This window comes from Microtus oregoni, unplaced genomic scaffold (genome assembly GCF_018167655.1).
Source record: "Microtus oregoni isolate MIOR12 unplaced genomic scaffold, Mior012 000001F_ref0000356, whole genome shotgun sequence".
In the NCBI taxonomy this organism is placed as follows: domain Eukaryota; kingdom Metazoa; phylum Chordata; class Mammalia; order Rodentia; family Cricetidae; genus Microtus; species Microtus oregoni.
In genome coordinates this window covers 26,248,365-26,266,887 of record NW_024543060.1, presented here as the reverse complement: position 1 = coordinate 26,266,887, position 18,523 = coordinate 26,248,365, and positions in this window count along the sequence as shown.

The window sequence follows — 18,523 nt, the reverse complement described above, 5'->3', positions numbered from 1 at the left end:
CCCACACGGGAGCACCGGACAGAAATCTCAAGGTCCAAATCAGGAGCAGAAGGAGACGGAGCACGAGCAAGGAACTCAGGACCACGAGGGGTGCACCCACACACTAAGACAATGGGGATGTTCTATTGGGATCTCACCAAGGCCAGCTGGCCTATGTCTGAAAAAGCATGGGATAAATCCGGACTAGCTGAACATAGCGGACAATGAGGAATACTGAGAATTCAAGAACAATTGCAGTGGGTTTTTGATCCTACTGCACGTACTGGCTTTGTGGGAGCCTAGGCAGTTTGAATGCTCACCTTACGAGACCTGGATAGAGGTGGGCAGTCCTTGGGCTTCCCACAGGTCAGGGAACCCTGATTGCTCTTCGAGCAGATGAGGGGGGGGGGGGACTTGATCGGGGGAGGGGAAGGGAAATGGGAAGCGGTTGTGGGGACGAGGCAGAAATCCTTAATAAATAAATAAATTAAAAAAAAGATTAATGTGTATATGAACCTGTGGAATTGTCTTTCTTGGTGATAGATAGAGCAAGGAAAAAGGTATGTTGATTGAGAGGGCCATTATGGGATAAGCAAAAAAAAAATGGTTCTAGAGAAATTTCCAGGAATCCACAAGGATGACCCAAGCTAAGGCCCTAAGCAATATACAAGAGGGGGCCCAATCTTGACTTTCCCTGTAGTCAGACTGCAGAAATCCACAAGGATGACACCAGCTAAGAATCTAAGCAATAGTGGAGAGGGTCGCTTAACTTTCTTTCCCCTGTAATCAGATGAAGACTACCCTAATTGTTATCATAGAACCTTCATCCAGTAACTGATGGAAGCAGACACAGAGATCCACAGCTGAGCACTGGGTCAAGCTCCTAGAGTCCATTCATAGAGAGAGAGGATTGATATGATATGATGGAGAAATCCACAGAAACAGCTGACTCGAGCAAAAGGTAGGTCAGTGACTCCAGATTGACAGCTGGGGAATTCGCATAAGACCGAACTAAGCCCTCTGAATGTGTGTGACAGTTGTGTTGCTTGGGCAGTTTGTGTGCCCATTAGCAGTGCAACCACTATTTGTCCCTAGTGCATGAACTGACACTTTGAAGCCAGGAAGGATACCTTCCTCAACCTAGGAACTTAGTCCTGCTTCAAGTGATGTGACAGTTTGTTGACTCCCCCTTTCTGAGGAATCAAGGTGGGGTTAGGTGGGGAGTAGGAGGGAGCAGGGGAATGGGCAGGAGAGGGAACTGGTAATGCCATGCAAAAGAAGATTGGTTTAAAAATAAAAAATGAAAAATTTGATTCTAAAAAAGAAAGAAGGAAGGAAGGAAAAAAGAAAGGAAAGAAGAAAATTAGAAAGAAAGAAAGAAACAAAGAAAGGAAGGAAGGAAGGAAGGAAAAAAAGAAAGAAAGAAAGAAAGAAAGAAAGAAAGAAAAGTGAACAAGCCATGAATAGCAGATCTGTAAGCAAGGTTTCTCCACTACCTCCAGCTCAGTTTCCTTAGTATGCCAAGTGCCACAGTAGTAATGCCAGCATATTGCACAGTGCAATGATTAAGCTCATGTGCCATAGGGAACCTCCCACATACACACATTCACAATAGTTATGATAGAAATCTCAATGTTCTATATTGGTCATATATAGAACATTGAGATTCTATATCTTCCAGCTTTCAGTGAGAAACAAAAATCAAAACACTTCAAGTCTCATTCTAACTTCAATAAGAAATATTTCTGGGGCTGGTAAGATGACTCAGTGGTTAAGAGCACTGCCTGCTCTTCCAGAGGTCCTGAGTTCAATTCCCAGCAACCACATGGTGGCTCACAGCCATCTGTAATGACATCTAGTGCCCCCTTCTGGCCTGCAGACATACAGACAGAATGTTGTATACATAATAAATAAATAAATATAAAAAAGGAATATTTCTGATAGAATTAACTTTCAGTATGAAAGAAGTTTTATTTTATTTATTCATTTATTTATTTTTGTTTTTCGAGACAGGGTTTCTCTGTGGTTTTGGAGCCTGTCCTGGAACTAGCTCTTGTAGACCAGGCTGGTCTCGAACTCACAGAGATCTGCCTGCCTCTGCCTCCCAAGTGCTGGGGTTAAAGGCGTGCGCCACCACCGCACAGCTATGAAAGAAGTTTTAAACATGTTTTCTACATTTAATTATACTTAGTTAGTCAAAAGAGAAACCATTTTTGCTTTTAATAACACAAAATATATGATTATCAATGGATAAATAGTAAAACTGTTTTGAATATGTTCATAAATGTATCTGTTATATATGTTTTCAAAAGCATATGGAACTAGCAATTTATTATTGCCTACAAAATATTGATCATAGCTGGTTTATTTTTACTTTTATTTTAGGCCCAATATTTTACTGTAGTGCCCGCCTGTCCTGTACTATGTGACAGTACGGTACTACTCCTGTATTGCGGCGCCTGCACTACAGGACCATTCACGAGCCAGGAAAGGGCCTGGGTATTAAACAAATAAAGACACACAGACAGAGACAAGGGTCATCTTTGAAACAGGAATGCCCCAAGAATGCCCCCTTTATTGTGTTCAGGGCAGTTTATATAGTGATCTGGCCACTCCCCAGCTCTTGGGATCTTTCAGCTGCAGACCCATCAGCCTGCCATCGGGGTCTTCCATCTCTCAGAGCAGAGAAAAACAAGTTGTTTACAAGAAATTCAGGATCTGGGGGTTCACAGCTCCCAGCATTTTATAACACAAACTGGCATTTGTAGTTGAAATTAGATAGGACGTCATCACTGATGAGCTTTTAGAAAACAGTAGAAATCAGGAAACTGGTTAAATAGATTGATGTAGATAATTTGAAAATCACCTTTGGAAAATATCAAATTTTTATACAAATGCTCAAAGGTTGAAAAAGTTACTGCAAATTTGCAATTCAATGAGTAGAATATCATAAAACATTTTAGATATTCAATTTAAATAAATGGAACTTATATTAATACCATGTGATTACATATAACCCTTTTGGTTATAAACACAATTGAATAGATGGCATAATACAACATTCTAAATGGAATCAAGAATTATATAAAGTAATACCACATAAGCACTTTATGATTTGACATTTGATATAATAGATTATATTTAATATTTTAGCATGCATATTAGAACACTACAACTACAATGCTAATTCAAATAAAGAGATTAATTGAAGAATACTCACTAAAATATACAAATAGTGTTAAATTATAATGGTTTTATAAGTATAATTTGTTTAAATATTATAAACATGTAGTGTGATTATATTACTGGCAGGTATTGGCATTTAACAGCATTTTATTTTTTTTTTGTTGATATTATGTTCAACTTGGGTTATCAGTTACTTACACAGTCAATTTAATATGTTGGGTACATTGCCACACAGTGAATATTTATTTATATTTATAAAAATTTCAAATGAGTATTTTCAGAACAATAGTTCCTAGAAATGAGACTGTGTCAGTACAATTAATTCACAAAAGCAGGTGAATCTCTGCAGGCTTTAATATTTAGTGTCTTCAGAGAATGAATTGGAGGCATTGGTTTCTTTCATCAAAAGATAAGCGCATGGGAATAGCTTGTATTATGAGCAAATGTTGTAAAATTTGCTATTCATTATTGAAAATTAGTGACTAAATGGATTAAAGAAAGGCATTAACTTCATAGGCAGTCTCCTTTTCTTTGGGAATTGCTTAAGATGGTGTCATTAGCATAATTTTAATGACCGTTAGATAATATTACAAGTTTTAACCATCCTCCTATCTTAGCGCTGCCTCTTACTGAACACTGGAAGAATTTTGGGAAACTGAAAGAGATATCTAATTCATTCATGAATTGCTTGTGCTAATAAAATACATTTTTAATGTATTGATACTATAGTTTTGAATTTTAAACATGCTTAAATATAACGTGCAAGAAATTTAAGGGAAAATGAAGCATTACAACCAAATGTTTAAACTATTAATATTTGAAATAATATTTAATTACTAATGTATAACTTAATTTTAAGATTTAAATTATATTTGTCATTTTTCTCTTGAAAAATCAATGGTTTAACTTTAATACTGAATGAACATAATAATAACCACACGGGCCTGGAGCTCATGACCATTCTTCCTGAGGGGAGCAATCAGTAGACATTTTATCCAGCAAGGCTAATAGTTCTCATATTCATCACATTGGATATGCAGAGCCCTGTAAGTGTTGCAGCTTTTGGGTTTTTTATTTTTCTAGAGCCTTGATTTTGATACATTTTTAATATATTTTTATTAATGCTCCTCTAAAAACAATAAACATGATAGGACAATGACAACAGGCTTTCAGACCTGATATTCACTGTGCAAAAATAGTTTTGATTTTAATTGCCTATTACTGCAGAGTCAAAATCCATGCTTGTAAATCTATTACCTGACAGTTGCAATTCTGCTCTATTTGAACTTAACTAGTAATTCCATAACAGGCCAGTTAGAACTGATAGTTTGCTTTTAATTTAGCTTTCTCAGTCTTGTCCTTATTGACCTTCACCTCTGGCTTTAACTAACCATTTATCCAACCTGTCAAAACCATGACAAATGCCCTCTGAGTACGCTATGATTGAATGTGAAAAATCTGCACTGGAAAGAATCCCTTAGGCAATGTTAACTGAGACACAAGAAAACTCTGACCCTTAAATTTAAGTGCAGCTGCTTTTCCATTAATCTAAAAGGCCTAAGGTAAAGAAGTGATATCCTCCCTTCACACATGTAGACACACAGACACACAGAATGTGCCAACAAGCAAGAATCTAGTGTTATGCACTTGATGAAAAATTACAAAAAAACCTGTAAGCTATCACTTTATTGACAGACAAATGAAATGTTTTATAAGTACAGAACTATATTTTAAGGAATATGCATTTTATGTGATAAAATACTTTGTAGGTGTACTTTATATCACTTGACAGAGATAGTCTCACAAAAAAACTCTAAGGAGTTTGTATTTGCATATTTACATATATAAACCTGTGTGTCATATAATAATGCTTAATTAATGACTGGTTAATGCTGTAACAATGATTTATGAAGGAAATAGCCATGAATTTGAAAAAAAGCAAAGAAATATGTGTCTTAGAGGAAGAAATGTAAGGGGAAATGATGTAATTATAATTTAAAAAGTAAAAGAAATAAAATAATAATTTATTAAACATACAATTAAGTTTGGTATGGTGGCTCACCCCTTTAGCACTGACACTATGGAGACAGAGGAAGAAAGATCCTTGTGAATTAAATGCTAGCGTGGTTTACATAGTGAGTTCCAGCATAGCCTGGATTACACAAAAGGCCCTTCTCTCAAACAAAACCCAAAAACCAAAAAAACAAATAAGCAACAAGTCAGCAAGCAAACAAAAAGTCTTATTCAAAGAACTCAAAATCAAAATTCACGTTGCCGAGCACTCATTGCAAGGTTTGTGGGTGGGGGGTGTCTGTGTGAAATAACATAAAGAGCTTTAGCTTCTTTACATTTAAAACAACAAAATTCAAAAGATCCATTTTTATTTTGGAGATTAAATAAGAAAATTAATGCTAAATACATAATAATTTCCAGGGGATATTTTTTATCATAGAGTTTCAATATTATCAGTCTAATTCAGTAAATGGCAATCTAATTTAATTGAGAAGACAAACAAACCTTAAAATGCAATGCTAATTTGAAATGATACCTTCAAAGTTCACCAGAAAATTCCATGTGATGTTCCTCAGAGGAATAAGTGCTGTAAACAAATGACAAACTTAACATTGAAATTGGAATTTCTGTTATCAACATTAGCAAAATGAAGAACCAACTTGATATGTTTGCCACTTTGACTGGAGGCGTGAAACTGAGAGAGTGGTGTCTAAAAATGAGGCATTCTGCAGTCTCATGCAAGAGCAAACCTTATTCAGGGCATCTGCCATTAGACCATCCGAGGGTTGAATAAAGTGTACATCAGAGTGGGAAAGCTAACTGTGGTGGGCAAGCCTTACCTATCCTCATTCTGCTTAGCTATTGACCATTCAGTCAATTCACCTAGCAAGCCCCAGGAGGATAGCAAGCAGCGCATGGCAAAAACATGTTTTTCCATAGAGCTATATAAACAGATAACAATATCCAGTAGTAAATAAGCAAATCACTTATATCCACTGTACCTGGGAGAGTAAGGTAAGAACATCCCTGGAAAAATTCTGTGATTTGGAAGAAAATGAAGCCATAAGAATTTTGCTTTGTGTTCTTGGAGTTTTCTTACAACACATTAGAATTTTCCTTCTATATCTCCATTATTGGACTGTCATCCAAAATAGAGGGATTTACGTACACAAATTGGATTTAAGCTACTAGAATGTGTAACCACAATAATTTCTAGAAGTGCACTATAAAAATTAAAGGAATCCAATTCTTTTGTGTGGGGAGGATTTCTAGACGGGGTTTCTCTGTGTACCTACAGTCCTGATTGTCCTGGAACTAGCTCTTGTCAACAAAGCTGACCTTGAACACACAGAGATCTGCCTGTCTCTGCCTCCTGAGTGCTTGAATTAAAGATGTGTGCCACCATGTACTTTTGGCAACTGTAAATCTGAGAGATAGAGACAGAGAGTGAGAGATCAACTGTCTGATTCAGCAACTTGGATCTTCAACATTCCAATCCATTCTTTAGTTTCATACACTGTAAAATTTCTTCATTAGTTTTTTGCTTTAAAAAGAGAGAAAAGTTATTAGAAACCATTTTGTTTCTATACCCAATTCCTTCTAATTTTACATTGATCAAGGGAGTAAACAGTAAGCATGCGTTCCTGGAACTTGTAATCAAGGAGATAGGCAATAATGATGATTAGTCAACTTTCACTTACACAAATATGCAAAACAGTCACACATATTTCTTCTGAAAAAAAGGTTAATAACGGGAGTATTTACATATTGCCAGTTAATATGAGTTGATTGATAATGTAACATGCACAAGACTATATGTATGTTTCTATGTAAGTAACAACAGAATCACAAATCAACACAAGCTATCATCTAGCAAGGAGGCAGAGACATTTTATAACCAGAAAAAGGGTCTTTCATTGTGATCAAAATTATTATTATTATTAAGTTGTTAAAGTTTACTTTAGTCCTCAATAGACACTATTGCTTTCATGTGTGTTTAAGTTATTATATGCTTTTATAAAATGTTCAAATTTAATAAAATATTTTAAAAATTAAAGATGTGATAGAAAAAATATCAGAAACACAAACTTCAATCTCATCCAAAATGGAAAATCAACTCCTGTATGAACAAGCAGTCCTTAAATATATATTTACAAATATTACTTATTTAATACAAAGAAACATTGTACCAGAATTTCTCTTTGGCTACCAATGAGTTTCCAAATCATTAGGTGGAGATTTATTCTTAGTTTTGAATTTTTGGCCTGGCTTAATCTCATTTCTGGCTCTTTTAACTTAAATAACCTGTTTCTCTTTATCCAGCTTTTGTATCATGGCCTTTTTCCTTTCTTCCTTCTAGTTATCTTTCTTTCACTGTTTTTCATGTTTGACTGGCTAGCAGCTGACTCCAGGCCCCAGGTGTTTCCCTTTATTGCTCCAATTTTCTATTCTTTTTCTCTTCTGGTTTATTCTCTTGAGCCTAGATTTCTCCTTCTATCATTCTCTCTATCTGCTAGCCTTACCTAATCCTTTTCTGTTTAGCTAATGATCATTCAGTTCTTTATTAGACCATTCAGGTGCCTCAGGTAGGCATGGTGAAACAAATGCAACACAACTTCATATAATTAAACAGAGATCTTTACATAATTATACAAAGACACCATAAACAAATGCAACACACCTTTACACAGTTAAAATAGTATTCCTCAGGGTAAACAAATGTAACATACCTTTACGTAGTTAAAATAATATTCCGCAATGAAACATGGAATCAAAATTTTATAAAAATCAAAATTTAACATATATCCTAAAATACATATCTCAACAATATACATAACATTTAAAGTTATATCATAAAAATAATTTTATACTTTTCTGATCTATTCAATAATGTCAAGATTTCAAAGTCTACAAAAATTATGAAAAGTTTCTTTAGATTTACTATTACATCAGTGATATTAATTTAAAGACTGAAAGATTAAAAATCTGAAAATTAAAGTGATGAGAAGAGGGGAGATGGTTGAGTAGATAAGACTTTTAGTCCAAGTGTGTGTAGTTGTGTTTAAATCATCGGAACCTGTTTAAAAACCTGGGCAAGAGACTTCAACCCCAATGCCATCAGACACAGCAGGGCAGATCACTGAGACTTGCTTATTATTGTTTAACCAGAGAGGCACATTCAACTTCCTCCAACATTCTCAACATATGCACGAATGCTTCACACTTACCACATATACAGCACACACAAGTGAAGAGAATTATTTTAATTCTGTTGCATTTCAAATGTAATATTTATGTAAAACAGACAAGGAATTTGGAGGTTTGTGGCTAATAATGACACAGGATATTGTTATGAAGGTACTATAACTGAAAGTCAGACTTTAGCTCATATCAGAAGCAGAATAAAAGCCCTAATTTTCAAAAGTAAAATATTCTTTGGAAATTATTTATTCAAGAATTCAGAAACACAAGAAAAGTAGCTTGCAAACAATTTAAGTTAGAGCAGGTTGTGCTCATTTTTCAATTTATGATAATATTTATTGTGCCTCATATTTAGAACATTCCAAAGAATCAGTTCCTGTGGACCCCATAACTCTTCGAAGGACAGTTTAGTTTGAAGATGAATACCTGTGTCTACAGACTATCACCTAGGTATCTCTTTCTTATTTATGCTAACAATCAACAGCTTCAAGGAACTGTTCTAATGAGGGCACCTGCTGGGACAATCTGCTTGCTAAGCTTCTCCGTGTAGACCAACTTTATTATTTTAATCTTAACCCTCTTGCCTCAGTTACACGCTTTCCATTTTCCTCCTGTCGCATCAAGCTGAGGTTTAGATCTCTGAAAAGGAACCTTGATGCCTACAAATGATCAGAATGTGATTTTTAGCTTAGTGTTTATAAACCTTCTGGCTTTGCATTTGTAATTGAATTTGCTGATAAGGCCCTAGGACATCTTTTTTATCCTCGAGGTAGTAAGCTTCTTTTAGCAATCTGCAGCAGTGATAGTGGTTATCTGTCTCCTCTCTTTTATTTGACACATAAACTATTATGAGGACTTCACTTTCTCATATCTCTCTGACAAATAGAACAGCAAAGAGAGAAAACAGCATTTCTCTAACCTAATTTAGCCAATAATTCCTCACACAAATCTCAACAGCATTTTTTTTTCCTTTTTTATCTTTAAAATGTGGGGTTTTAACTTAATGAGATTCCTGGGAATTGAGGATCTAAAGAAGTCAATATGGACACTAGTTTCCTTTGGTAAACTTTGAATACTATTCAACAACATTCTTTTTCAAAACAGTCATAGTAAGAATAGACTAAAAAGTGGTCTAATTTACAAATACCAAATACACACCTTGACATTACTCAAGAAAAATCTAAGCGTCATGTTATTTTATACCTAATACAAAATAGATAAGCTAGTATAAAAACACAATGGACTTCATGTATCTAATGAGCATCTTCTTATTGGTACAAGCTGAAGAAAATTCCCCAAAAAGTGGATAGTGTGGAGAAGTCGACAAACTCTTGTTCTTATTTTTTAATAACCATCAATTCTCTGTCATTTTGAGAGTCAGTGCATCCACGGTGTTTATAGAGATAGAGCACACTTGAGCTTTTCCTCAGTATTTCCTCCACCTTGGGGGCATGGCACTACTGAGTATTGCCTAAGTGTTATTGACTATACCAACTGAACAGTCCCTAGTCCTTCTGTCTTTTTTCTTACCAAGACTATATTGAGCAATCCTGGTTCCAGGAAAACACTTGGTTTCCTGGCCTTTCTCAATCTTCCCCTGAAGTCTTTTCCTGTTTCTAGCTTCTTTCTGGTTGCCAATATATACAAAACAACAACAACAACAACAACAAAAAACCAAAAACCAAACAAACAAAAAAAATCCGAAAGGCTGAAATTAACAAGGGAACATGCAAGCAAGAAAACAATGAATCAAGTTATGGGAGTAGGAATTGTAGTATGAAGTGAAATCTGATGTCTTGTTGAGCCTTTCTTCATTGAATTATAAAATACCTACTTGATAGTCCATGTCAACAAATGAAGCTTCCAGTTAATAGGATTGGATTGGGTTGTATATACTTAGGATAATGGCTAATGGGTACCACTGGAATATCCAACCATTCCAGGGTATTGTCGAACTGTAGGTTGGTCTCCACAAACTGAAAACAAGGCTTAAATGCTGAAGAGTACACCCAAACAATTTATTAAACATGGAGAAGTCAAACTGGTGCCTACATAGAGGCTTCACCACTATGTTCTAGCTTCTTTGATATAAGAAATCACTCTACATGCTTTGGAGTTCCTATGTAAACAGTTTTTTTGACTCATACTTCCTCTTAAATTATGAGCTCTTCCATGTTCATAACTAAAGATAATGTTTGCGTGTATGTTCATGTTGTAATAAGCATTTGCTGAAAGAATTCAAGAAGCATCTTTAAAGAACGAATATACTGTAAATGGTGGAAGCAACACATGGGTATAAGACAATAAATTCTGAAGTTTCTATCTATCCTGCATTCTCATATCTCCTTCACATACATCTAAAGAAAATAAAATGTGGGACAATAATATGGTGAATTTACTGTTGGTTTTTTTTTTCTTAAGGAAGTTGCTAATGCATCTTCATTACAAGACATTCATTCTCTACTAGATACATTCAGACAAAGTACCATAGTAGGGAGGTAGTATACTATACTTTACAAAATGAAAATGTTTCTGTCAGAGAAAGGATGAATTTTTAGGCAATATTTTCAAATGTAAGCATAAAGTATAGTCAAAGATAAATACATTAAATATTGCTTCTCATATTGCAAATATTGATAACCTTGAATAAACTAAATAAACTGCAATTTTTATCTACTAAAAAGTCCAAAGCCACATTATTTTCTTTTACTGTTTTTGCTATTTTTGTTATGTTATATGTAAGTCTGCTTGCAATTAAAATATTAGTAGAAATTTCAGTAATAACACATCATAACTACTATCAAGACTCAAGTTCACAAGAGCATGAGTGAATGAACAAAAAATAATGTATACTCACAGTGAAACATCACACACCCATAAAACATGATGAAAACTTCTGTAAGTTGGTTCTAGGAACACGACTGGCTTAACAATGAAGTTTTAAAATGGACCCACACGGAGACACACTTGCAGAAAAGCTGCTACTGTCAGGGATGTACTTGCTCTGATACTGCAACAATAACCACACAAAAATCTAAGAAATTCTGTATTTTTCTTATTGAAGATCATGCAGGGAGATGTGTGTATATTTCTCTACTGGATGGCTGTGTCAGGAACAGTCTCAAGAAGCTGCCATCTGGAAGGAAAAAGCCGTAGTTGTTTTTACTTTTGTTTTTGTGCTTTTCATTGAAGTACTGTCAATACTTGCAGAGAGAACAGAGGAAGGCTAGGCAATTTCCAATTTCCATGACACTAATCCTGGGAAATTCTACCCTTTCTGTGGATCAGAAGCATTGAGGTCTTTGAAATGGTCATGCCATTGACCACAAGACACATTCATTCAGGATTTTGTCTGTTTCCACAGACTTGCACAGCAGAAAAATGCTTATTAAAATAATGGATGCAGAATACAAATTACATTTTGTATTTGTATTAGAAATTTATAAAATATCTAAAGCAGATAAATTCATTAAAGGGAAAGTTCCTTAGTGTTAAAGGACTGTGGAAGAATTATAGTCTAATTGTTTTGGAGGCTAGCAAAGAGTCCTTGGAATTGTGAAAACTGAATAATTTCATATTAGACAATATGACTAATGACCTTGAAATGTGAACTTAAAATTAGGCACTTTTTTTAGATTATGATGATAAAAATAAAAAGTTGAAAAGCAAGCATTTTTACAGTTACTGAAATGAAGAATATAGCTCTTTTAAAGCGGCAGTTTCTTGCCAACGCTTGTCCTTCTTTTATAGGCTTCCGTGTTAATTTTTTTTTTCTCTTTGTGTCCATGAATATAAGTCTATATCCTGGTATATGGGAATCCAAATAAAGCACACTGCCTTGAAGAAAACTGCTTCCCATTATCCCAACATCCTTAACTTGTCATTGTTCTTTAGATAGTAGTTGGGCTTTATGTGTGTCTAACATGTGTTTGCTGAAATTTTGACTGACTTGATGCTGTACAGGCAACAGATATTGCATTGTATACATGGGTCGAATGGCCCTAATGTGTCTAAAAGACGACCCACTTCTACAGAAACTCTCCCTAATTGGTGTTCTTATATTCAGTACACTACACCTTCTAAAATTCCTAATTCATGTGCAGAGGAAACATGATACAGATGTGTCCTTAGGGATGGGCATAATTTCTAATCCTCTGCAATGTGACTATCTAGTTTCTGTATCAGTTTTCATCTTCATGGGAGATTTCCAGAATCATTTACCATGAGAATGAAATAACGGTAATTCTTTCAATTATAGAAGGAAATTAATCTATTTAATTATTAACTTGTTATATAACAACTTTTAAGGTTTATAAATTTTGAAATAAAATCTCCCAATCTGTACTTAAAATTTTTTTAATGATGCTTAGCTCACACTTAAATTAAAGTTGTTTTCTCCATTGTGTATTGAGCACTTCTAATTATTAATAATACACAAACCACTGAAAAACATGTATATACTTCCAAAACTGTCAGTAACCACATTCCCACAGAAAATGCTTCCTTTTTTGCATGTGTTCTCAAAATGAATTGTAATAATATTTCAAGGATTTGTAAAATTAATTAAATGTGTGTATGTTCCATTTCCTGCATGGTAACAGAGAATCAACTATTAGATTCAATTAAAATTAGAATCTACAACAAGTACAGAAAACCAGAAAAATATGGTTCAACTCATATAAATGTTTGCTGGATAGAAGATAAGTAAATATAAATGTGTGTGTGTAAAAGCATTATATTGTAGATTAAAGTACCTTATTCAGTACTTGAGAAGAACAGCTATAATGAAAAATTGTGAATTTTGTACAATAAAGAATATGCATATTAGAAATGTTCCTGATGATAATAGCTATCCATTTATTGAATGCTTTTCAAACTTTTAAATAAAAAGCTGATCATTTAAATCACCAAATAACTTTTTGTTTTCTTACTTGCATGTTCTCATTCAAGCTACAAATGAGAAAACAAACTCAGACTAGATTAACAAACTGATTTACAAAGCTATAGCTTACTTTTTTGAGGATTTATAATTATCATGTCTCAGTGTTCAGTCCAAGAGCTGTGTTTGAAAGAGACACAAAGTCACAGTCTTTATTCATGCATATTTTCTGTTTAATTGACCTAAACATTATTCTGTCGCTTCCATTCTTGTTCCTTAGATCCAGATTCCTGAGAAGAAATAGACTGTTTTACTAAAAGAACAAAATGTTGTTTGTTATATATACTTTTATTGATTCCAAATGAAAGTCTCCTTTCTAGTGTCTTTGCTGAAAAGTACTTGGAAAAGAAAATCCATTTGTCTTTTCTTAAACAGATGCTGTTTTGTTTTCTGAATGAATTAACTGAAAAATTAGGTACTATTTATTTTCTCCTTAAACAACCTATTTCTGTGAATGTGGTATATTTACAGCATGCTATTCTGTACTAAGCAAATATTCAAATAAATTGATCTGAGTTTAAGCTTCTTTGGGGGCTTAAAATGAAGTCTTTCAATATTTCTGTTTGGGAATGAATAGCTGAATCAATGAACTTCTGTAAAATGGATTGGTGAGAACTGACATTTTCATTCTTATTTTGATGCTAGGTAAGTATGTCACTGAGGCCTTGCTTTGCTTGGTAAGACAGGAGAAACACCTCAATTTGTTCAAAAAAAACATACAGCAAAATCTTTATAAATCCTTAAATTAGCAAGGAAAATATCTCTTCTTTAACTTTTTGTTTATCTATCTATTACAAAATAAGTTGTCATTAGTTTTTAGTGATTTGATTTCCTATGTGTATGGAATTTTTTTTTTAAAAAGCATTCAAGAACATACTCAATTTATTTTTAAATCCCTGACAATGCTTACTTCTAATACATTTTGGCAGGCTATGGCCTTCACAGCTTCTATTAAATTTATAAGAAGAAAAGTGAAATGAGAAGAAACACTTGTCAAATATCTACATGTCATACTGAGATGGGGCATTTGTGCATAACTAGTGACAAGTTGCATGGCAGTGTTACTCATAATTTCCATATTGGGAGGAGAATTTTTGACCTAATAAGAAATTAACCTCACATATGACCAAAACATCCTTGTACAAATATAACCTGAAACCCATATAAACACTACAGAATTTTTTTTATTATTTTTATAGATATCTATAGAAATTATTTAACAGCTTAGAGAGCAAAATATTCTCTGGATATCAAAAGTAAAAAAAAATTCAGCAATTTTGAGAAAAGACGGGCATATATTTACCTTGAATAGCAGAAAGTGCATCGCTTTCTTTATGCTTATGTTCACCTCTGTATCGGTACATCCATCAACCATCATTATGTCAACCTCCAGATAGCATTCAGCCTCTACTGCTTTCCCAACTTTCCAAGTTTCTAATACAAAATTCTGTTGCTGGTTAAATCTACTTCTCTCAATATTTATAAGAATAATGTTGACCACTATTCCCTCACTAAGATTTGAGAGTTTCATTTTTTTATTTAAAATGTTGTCATTCTTCAGTATTTTTCTTACAATTTATTTTGTTCATATTCTTTCGCCTCTCTGAGTGGCTTCCCTATTCCTATCTCCCCACCATATCTGCCAAGTGTTATATACTTTGTATCTCAAATAATAAAAACACTCCAAGTAGCATCAACAACAAAATAAAAAAAATAAAACAAAACAATCAATACAAAAACAAAAATACACTGATATATTTAGATTTGTGTTTGTTAAGAGCTACTGATCCTCAAGTATAATATACCCAGTTCAGTGATATTGTAGCCTTGTTGATATATGACTCAGCCCTGTTCTTTCTATAGGACTGGAAGATACTATGCAGATGATCAAAAAAAAAATATCAATAGTAACCCAGCTACTAACCCTCTGATTTACAATGCTGTCCTGCTTGAAATATAAGCTAGGACAGTTGTTGCAAAGTTTCTGCAAGTAACCAACTAATATTGGATATAGTTTGGGCACACTTCACAAAATTTAACTCATACTATACACTCCTTTGTGACCAAAAGGCAGGAACTAGATAGTACAGAAACCCACGGTTAAACCAAATACTACTTCACTAATCATAATAATGATCATACTAAGAAAAGTTAAAAAGTAACACTGACATTCTAAAGATATTCTGCTATACTTACAGATCAGTGCCTTGTTCATCCATCACAAACAAAAAAGCTTCTTGCTGTAGCAGATGGGAACAAATATAGAAACCCACATCCAAACATATTCTCTCTCTCTCTCTCTCTCTCTCTCTCTCTCTCTCTCTCTCCCTCCCTCCCTCCCTACACACACACACATAGAGAGAGAAATAGAGAAAGAAGGTTGAGACCTTGGAATACACAGATCTATGTGGTATGTCTCCCTTAAATCCCTCCATACGGTGCTCAGGGCACCCAAAGGAAGTAGAAGCTGAAAGAATGAATATTAAAGCCATAGGTGATGGAGGTCCCCAGGAGAACAAATATCTCTAAATCCACTGTGCTTAGGATTTAACTCACATGAATTAACAGCAACAGAAGAAGTAAACTTAAAGCCTACACAGATCTAGACCAGGATTTCTGTTGAATGTACTATAGCTTTCATTTTATTATTTTTATTGGGCTCCTGTGTATTTGACTGAGTCATTGGTTCTTGTATCTTCACTTGAACTCTTTTTCCTTCTGTTGGTTTGCTTTATCCAACGTAAATGTGAATTTTTAATTTTATCTCATTGTACTTTATTTTATTGTTTTATAATAAAAGCCTATTCTTTTCTAATGAACAGCAAAAGGCAGTGGATCAAAATGGGAGGATGTGGGATGGGCAGGAGGAGGAAAAATTACATCCAGGATATCATGTATGAAAAAAATCAATATTTTCAGTTAAAAGGAGAAACAAGATTGACTTTATGCCAAATTGAGCCAGTTTTCCTCAACATATGTATCACACTGAAAGCAAATAAAAGTGTTTAGCAACTAATAATAACAATATTGCTGATCAATTTTTGGAATGCTGTGCCTCTAAAATTTTTATCTTTCCTTTCCCTACCTATTGCCCTCAATGTTTTCCCATGGAAACATTCATTTTTTTATAGTACAACAATATAAAATCTTGACTACTCTTAGCTAATAATCAAAATAACTTCACAACCAACATGTGGTTTGTCATTGTATACTTTGAATCATAAAGTCTCTTTTGGTTTTCAAAATCACAGTCAGTTTTGCCAAAATTTTTCAATAGCTATTTACTGTTAAATATAAAAAGGTCAGCTACAAAGAATTTACAATATAACGCAGTTTGTAGAAAATTTATTTAAAATGTGTGGGGCACATTGTTGAATCACCAGTATTATAAGAATGGAATAAACATGAAAAATTAGCAGTATTTTGGTTATTGTGCCACAAAGCTAATGTGTCTACCATAGACAAGGGTCTAATTTGGCATCCAACATTAATGAGGGTGATGCAGAAGGAGAACATGAAGGAGATGGAGGAGAAGGAATGGGAAAATAAGAAAGATGGGGGAAAGAAGAAGGGAAAGGAAGGGAAAGAGAGACAAAATTAAAATGTGTGTATAGTTACATCATCACACAAATTTAACCTTATTTATTCATAAAAATCTGGTGTACATCATATGGAACTCTTAAAATAAGTATTACCTAACAAGGTACAATAAGAATTCAGCACAAACCCTCATACAACAGCTGGATGTGGTAACTCAGTAGGAGGAAAATGAAAATGGTCCCAAACACAGAAAAAAGAAGTCAGATGCATCCCTGACTCCCACTATTGGGAATCCCACTAGAACATCTAGCTATACAAACATATGTTATATAAAGTGAACCAACTCAGACCCATGCATGGTCCATGTTCTTGTTTCAGCTTCTGTTTAGTTTGTTCTGTGACCCATGTTTGCCTGGTGTCTAAGACCTCTGTGGTTCCAACAATTACTCCTCCTCCTCTTCGGGGGTGTCCCACTGCCTCGGCCTAGTGTTGACTGTCTCTGGCATCTGTTCCCCTCTAATGATACACGGGCTAGGCAATGACCAATGAGTAGAGCAGGATATAACTAAGAATCATTTCTTTGAGTTTTCCCCCATTCTTGTGGTTCTGTCCTGGGTCTCTGGCTTTCCCCCCTCCGGTTACTGGTCCTCCAGGCACTGTTGGGTGTGGGCTACCTTTTGTTGCATGGACCACAGTTTGGGCCAGTCATGGGTTGAGCAATTCCATAAGTTATATGCCACCTTTGCCTCAAAATATATTGCAGATAGGAAGGATTGTAGGTCAAAGGCTTTGTTGATAGGTTGATGTCCCAGTCCCAAAGATAAGAGTCTTTTCTTGTTAGAAAAGATGACCATTTTGGTTTCCACATCCCCATTAATTGAAGATGTTACTAGGGTCATTTTTATAGACTCCAGGAGGCTTCCACAGCACTAAGATTCTATATCATCCCCCAAAGCTCCCAATTCCAGTTGTCTCTCCTAATTTTCCATTTTTTCTTGCTTTTAATCTACTGTTGTCATTGGGTAAGAAATGTATTTTCTAATAATGGTCTACATTTGAACTTTTTTGAAATTCTATTCTGTAAGTCCCTTTCTTTTAAATTATGGATTCAATATTTATATGAATAATTAATGAAAGGGAATAACTTTATTTCTGTGGACAGATAAGGCCCTCTAATCTCTTGTATTGAGACCTGCGTGATAAATTTGATGATTTCACGTGCGGGAAGAAACTTCAGTAACTCACTAACCAGAGAATTAGATTCCATATAAAACAGTATGACTATCATTTTTATTTGTACTGCTTTTCTTCTATATTTTTGAAGAAACATAATACTATCTATGAGGGCACAGTCTTGAACAGATATCAAAACAGCCCGAAAGAAGCAGCTACCAACTTATGTACCAACTTACTGTAAATGCCACTCTGCCCTCTTGAGCTCCCTGAAGTAATTTAGAGTTCTCTAGTATACCAAATTCTGTTTTTGATGAACCATCACCCACGCTGGACTGAATTTTTTGCTGATGCATCTGTCTTTTAGTCATTTCTGATCTTGCATGTAGTCTCTTACCAATATTCCTAAAATAACCGAAATAAAACTCATTAATTCACCATGGTGAACATTAACTGGATTTGTACTTTGGCCCATTATCATTTCCCTGTCTT